General features: G+C 29.7%; 3 non-coding genes across 3 annotated transcripts in view; all 3 read right to left on the bottom strand.

Annotated features, from left to right (window-relative positions):
- Nucleotides 1–1264, bottom strand: part of LOC123303653 — a 4577-nt gene extending 3313 nt beyond the window's left edge. Inside the window, exon 1 of the ribosomal RNA XR_006535754.1 lies at nt 1–1264. This exon is cut by the window's left edge and continues 3313 nt beyond it. This is a non-coding gene — a ribosomal RNA (large subunit ribosomal RNA).
- A 635-nt stretch (nt 1265–1899) lies between these two features.
- Nucleotides 1900–2054, bottom strand: LOC123303651. Its single transcript, XR_006535752.1, has one exon. It is a non-coding gene; the product is annotated as a 5.8S ribosomal RNA (ribosomal RNA).
- Nucleotides 2055–3007: 953 nt separating this feature from the next.
- On the bottom strand, nt 3008–5161 carry LOC123303652. The gene has a single exon (XR_006535753.1). It is a non-coding gene; the product is annotated as a small subunit ribosomal RNA (ribosomal RNA).
- Between the last annotated feature and the right edge of the window lie 1029 nt (nt 5162–6190).

Genomic DNA, 6190 nt, shown 5'->3' with positions numbered 1-6190 from the left:
TGACTTCATCCTGACCAGGCATAGTTCACCATCTTTCGGGTCCCAGCGTGTACGCTCTAGGTGCGCCTCTATTATAATATAATCCGAAAACTAAATTATAATAATATAAGACGCCCTAGGAGTGCGATATTTAATACATAATATAAATATATCCTCCTTTTATCATTTATAAAAAAATATAAATAATATTTACTTTCATTGTGCCTTTGGGTTTCATAAAATTTATAAATATTTCGATGAAAAAATATTTTATTCCCAATGACTTGCGTACATGCTAGACTCCTTGGTCCGTGTTTCAAGACGGGTCCTGAAAGTACCCAAAGCTATATCGTCGCTGACAGATAAATTTTTAATAAAAAAAAATGAGCCAGTTCATTATCATACACCTACTGACAGTTAAATAGTATCATATAACGGCATAAAATCCGTATATATAATATGTTTTAATAAAAAAACCTATTTATACTCGTGGTGGATCTGAACGCGTTAATAACGCGACTCAATATCAATTTATAATTAATACCATCAAACAATTAATCAAGAAACATAGGCGTTTAACATACACAAAATATTATCAAAAAATAATATTGTACATTAATCAACGCACCAATGCCTATAGATTAATATTTAATGGGTCGCAACGTCCTACAAGATGAGAAGTGCATACCTCGTTATCATACAATTAACAATATACAGCAGTGCATATATTTTTACTAAAAATAAATTCCTAATAAAAATTTTTGTCACATGCTAGTACAAATTGGTTGATTAACGATAAAAAGTAAATGAATCTCATCTTTCGACCTTTCGGGTTTCTCAGGTTTACCCCTGAACGGTTTTACGTACTCTTTAACTCTCTCTTCAAAGTTCTTTTCAACTTTCCCTCACGGTACTTGTTCGCTATCGGTCTCGTGGTAATATTTAGCCTTAGATGGAGTTTACCACCCACTTAGAGCTGCACTCTCAAGCAACCCGACTCTAAGGAAAGATTCACCTATCATCAATAATAATCACTACGGGCCTGGCACCCTCTATGGGTATATGGCCCCATTCAAGATGGACTTGGATGTATTATATAACAATAGGTTTATATTGAATCTTCCTAAACACTACATTCCCCAAGTGTCTGTTTATCAGCCACGGGGTTCAGTGCTGGGCTTATCCCTGTTCGCTCGCCGCTACTAAGGGAATCCTAGTTAGTTTCTTTTCCTCCGCTTAATAATATGCTTAAATTCAGCGGGTAATCTCACCTACTCTGAGGTCGTAAAAGTTTTTAGAAGTATTAAAACAAAAATTTTTTTTATATATTATGTTTTTGTTATATTTTATAAGTAAACAATTTTCTTAATTATTCATACTCAAATTTTTTTAATATTATTATATAATATTATTTTTATATTTATCTAAAGAGAAGAAAATAAAAAATAAATAATTATATATATTAATTTTTTTCGAGTATATTGAAAATTTTATTACAAATAAAATATTCCATAACAAAATATTAATATATAATATTTTTGTTTATTCTTCTTTATTTAATATTTTAAAAATATATTATTAATATCATTTATTATTAATATTATTATTAACATAAAGTTTTATAATATTATATATAAATGATAAAAAATAATATTGATATATTAATTTAAAAATGTCGACAAATAATAAAAAATATATAAATTTTAAATGCTATTAAAAACATTTTATATTTATTTTTTTCTTATATTTGGCGTAAAACATTCATATATAAATAATTTTACATTTCTTTTATAAAAATTTTATTTATCAATTTAATTAAATATGAAAAAATAAATTTTCTTTTTTAATTATTGATAAATTTCTTTTTCATAAAAAAAATTTTATGTAAAATAATCTTTTATTATATTAATATAATGTATACGACCCTCAGCCAGATGTGGTCCGGGAACAGTATCCAAGGACCGCAATGTGCGTTCGAAATGTCAATGTTCATGTGTCCTGCAGTTCACAAGTTGACGCGCAATTAGCTGCGTTCTTCATCGACCCACGAGCCAAGTGATCCACCGTCCAGGGTAATCTTTTTAAATTTTAAATGTAAGTATTATTATTAATAATAATCTTTATTTTTAATATAAAAAATAAAATTATTAATTTATATATCTTTATAAATTCTTTTAAAATAAAAAAATTTTTCTAGAATATAAATTATATATTTTATTTTAAATATATATATATATAAATTAAAGATATTATGGTATTAATAAATATATACATAACATTTTTGATATTTTTGTTAGTGCTAGCTAGATATAATAATTAATATTTGGTATATTTTATAGAAATGTATTTATTTTTTTTTTATAAATTATTTTCTACATAAAAATATATATAATATTAATATGGTACAAAACAAATGGGTTTGTTTTTTAACATAATAACTTTTAATAAAAAAAAAGAAATATCAAGACAAAACATAAAGAAATTTAAATTTGAAATAAATTTTATTCTTTAAAAAAATTTTATCTTGTGTTTTCTTTATTTTTATTATATAACATAGAAAAATAAAAATATAGATTATATCAATTATAATCTTATTTTATTTTTCTTAATAGAGATTATATACATATAAACAAATAATTTCAATATATTCTATTTTTAATTTCACTTTTTTATAAGAGAAATTATTTATAGATTTTATTAATAATTATTGTTTAATAATAATAATAATATTGAATATAAAAATATTTTATATGTAACAAATATATTATTAATATTTATATAATATTCTCTATATTATATGTATAGATATATTATGTGTATAAAAAAAGTTTGGCGTATTACTTTAATATGATATCATAACCAAAATAAATCTCTTTTAACACATAATTACTATTATATATTTTGAGAAAATTACATATTAATATGTTATTTTGTTAAAAAAAATATTTCTTATCAATAATATTTTTATTTTTTGGAATATTTAAAAACAATACAAAAAATATAAATAAATATATTTTATATATATCGTTAATGATCCTTCCGCAGGTTCACCTACGGAAACCTTGTTACGACTTTTACTTCCTCTAAATGATCAAGTTTGGTCATCTTCCCAGCAACATCGGCAATATCAGAAATATTGCCGCGTACCAGTCCGAAGACCTCACTAAATCATTCAATCGGTAGTAGCGACGGGCGGTGTGTACAAAGGGCAGGGACGTAATCAACGCGAGCTTATGACTCGCGCTTACTGGGAATTCCTCGTTCATGGGGAACAATTGCAAGCCCCAATCCCTAGCACGAAGGAGGTTCAGCGGGTTACCCGGACCTTTCGGCCTGGGAGGACACGCTGATTCCTTCAGTGTAGCGCGCGTGCGGCCCAGAACATCTAAGGGCATCACAGACCTGTTATTGCTCAATCTCGTGCGGCTAGAATGCCGCCTGTCCCTCTAAGAAGAATTATTTGTACGCCGGCAGTAAAAACCACATCAAAAAACTGCGTACCCATACACCATAACATATGCAACATAAAGCACAATATACAAAATATAATCTTGATCGTTAAATCTCAAAAATACATGCATATATAAATACAATACATAACACACATGAAAATGAATGAAATGGGAAACAAACAGCCGATGGGCCTTGAGATGCCGGTAAAGTACGTCTATTTAGCAGGCTAGAGTCTCGTTCGTTATCGGAATTAACCAGACAAATCGCTCCACCAACTAAGAACGGCCATGCACCACCACCCACCGAATCAAGAAAGAGCTCTCAATCTGTCAATCCTTCCGGTGTCCGGGCCTGGTGAGGTTTCCCGTGTTGAGTCAAATTAAGCCGCAGGCTCCACTCCTGGTGGTGCCCTTCCGTCAATTCCTTTAAGTTTCAGCTTTGCAACCATACTTCCCCCGGAACCCAAAAGCTTTGGTTTCCCGGAAGCTGCCCGCCGAGTCATCGGAGGAACTTCGGCGGATCGCTAGCTGGCATCGTTTATGGTTAGAACTAGGGCGGTATCTGATCGCCTTCGAACCTCTAACTTTCGTTCTTGATCAATCAAAACATTTTTGGCAAATGCTTTCGCTTCTGTCCGTCTTGCGACGATCCAAGAATTTCACCTCTAACGTCGCAATACGAATGCCCCCATCTGTCCGTATTAATCATTACCTCGGAGTTCCGAAAACCAACAAAATAGAACCGAGGTCCTATTCCATTATTCCATGCACACAATATTCAGGCAAAATTTGAGCCTGCCTTAAGCACTCTAATTTGTTCAAAGTAAACGTACCGGCCCACCTCGACACTCAATTAAGAGCACCGCGACGGGATTGCAATTGGGGGCTGCCACCGCTCTTAACGGTTAAACACTTACGACAAATTACATAATAAAAATATATATAATGCATTAAATAAATAATAACACTAAAATATACTTTATACATAATCTGTACCACCCACCGGTAGGACGTCCCACATAACATGCTAGTTAAACAATGCGAGCATTGAACCAACAGTGTAGGACACAGATTCGACTACGAGCTTTTTAACCGCAACAACTTTAATATACGCTATTGGAGCTGGAATTACCGCGGCTGCTGGCACCAGACTTGCCCTCCAATGGATCCTCGTTAAAGGATTTAAAGTGTACTCATTCCGATTACGGGGCCTCGGATGAGTCCCGTATCGTTATTTTTCGTCACTACCTCCCCGTGCCGGGAGTGGGTAATTTGCGCGCCTGCTGCCTTCCTTGGATGTGGTAGCCGTTTCTCAGGCTCCCTCTCCGGAATCGAACCCTGATTCCCCGTTACCCGTTACAACCATGGTAGGCGCAGAACCTACCATCGACAGTTGATAAGGCAGACATTTGAAAGATGCGTCGCCGGTACGAGACCGTGCGATCAGCTTAAAGTTATTCAGAGTCACCAAATTAAACGATGCAAATTAAAATTTACACCGATTGGTTTTGATCTAATAAAAGCATTCCTTCCATCTCTGGTCGGAACTCTGTTTGCATGTATTAGCTCTAGAATTACCACAGTTATCCAAGTAAATGTGGGTACGATCTAAGGAACCATAACTGATATAATGAGCCTTTCGCGGTTTCACCTTAATTTGGCTTGTACTGAGACATGCATGGCTTAATCTTTGAGACAAGCATATGACTACTGGCAGGATCAACCAGGGAACTATTTGTATTTATAATATTAAATATATAATAATATACATGATATTTTTGTTTTCTTATTATAAGAAAAAAAATTTTCATACAATAATTATTAATATATAATAATATTATTACAATTTCATTTTAAATATCAGATGGTCTCACCCATTACTGATATAAATTTTTTTTTTTTTATATCTCTATTGTTTTAAAATTAATAGAAAAAACATATGAGATATATATATTATTATTAATTTTTTTTTTTTTCAAATATATATTTTATTATGTCATTTATATAATTTTTTTGCTTTTACAAAAAGAAATATATAACATGTTATTCATAATAAATATTATTGAATAAAAAAAAAAAAAAATAATTATGATTTTTGTCAGACCATCACCAAATGGGTCTTAAAATATTTCAAACATTTTCTCATACTCGTCGCTAGATTGAAAGCGTCATTTATTTTTTAATTTTATTTAAAAAGTTAATTTTAAATAAAAAACGTTATAATAACACTTAATATTCTCGCTTGGTATGAGGTGAGTCAATGTAATATTATTTATAAAAATAATTTTTATATAAATATTGTGTGCTCATATGGGAGTGTAAAGTTTAAAACTTATAACCCATGAACTTGCTTTGACAAAAAAATTTATATGTTATTCTATTTATAATCAATAATTTAATAAAAAAAAATTTTTTTTTAAATATTGATATAAAAAGATATACATATAGAGGTTTTTTTACAAAATTCTCATTAATTTTTTTACAAAAATAATAATACAATATTTAATATCAAAATAATCCAAACTGATTACCATCCAGACTATTATCAATATATATAAGATTGTATTATTATTCATTTCAATACATATTTATTAAAACTGAGATAAAATTTCATATATTAATAAATATGCATGTGTAAAAAAAAAAATTTTTATATAATAATTGAAAATGTTTTTGCTATTATTTTGTATACATACATTAAATAATTGATAACAATTTAATACAATGTACACCTAAAAAATAATAACAGCATATACATA

Source organism: Chrysoperla carnea (genome assembly GCF_905475395.1).
Source record: "Chrysoperla carnea chromosome X unlocalized genomic scaffold, inChrCarn1.1 SUPER_X_unloc_115, whole genome shotgun sequence".
In the NCBI taxonomy this organism is placed as follows: Eukaryota; Metazoa; Arthropoda; class Insecta; order Neuroptera; family Chrysopidae; genus Chrysoperla; species Chrysoperla carnea.
This window is presented reverse-complemented; position numbering and strand designations above follow the sequence as displayed.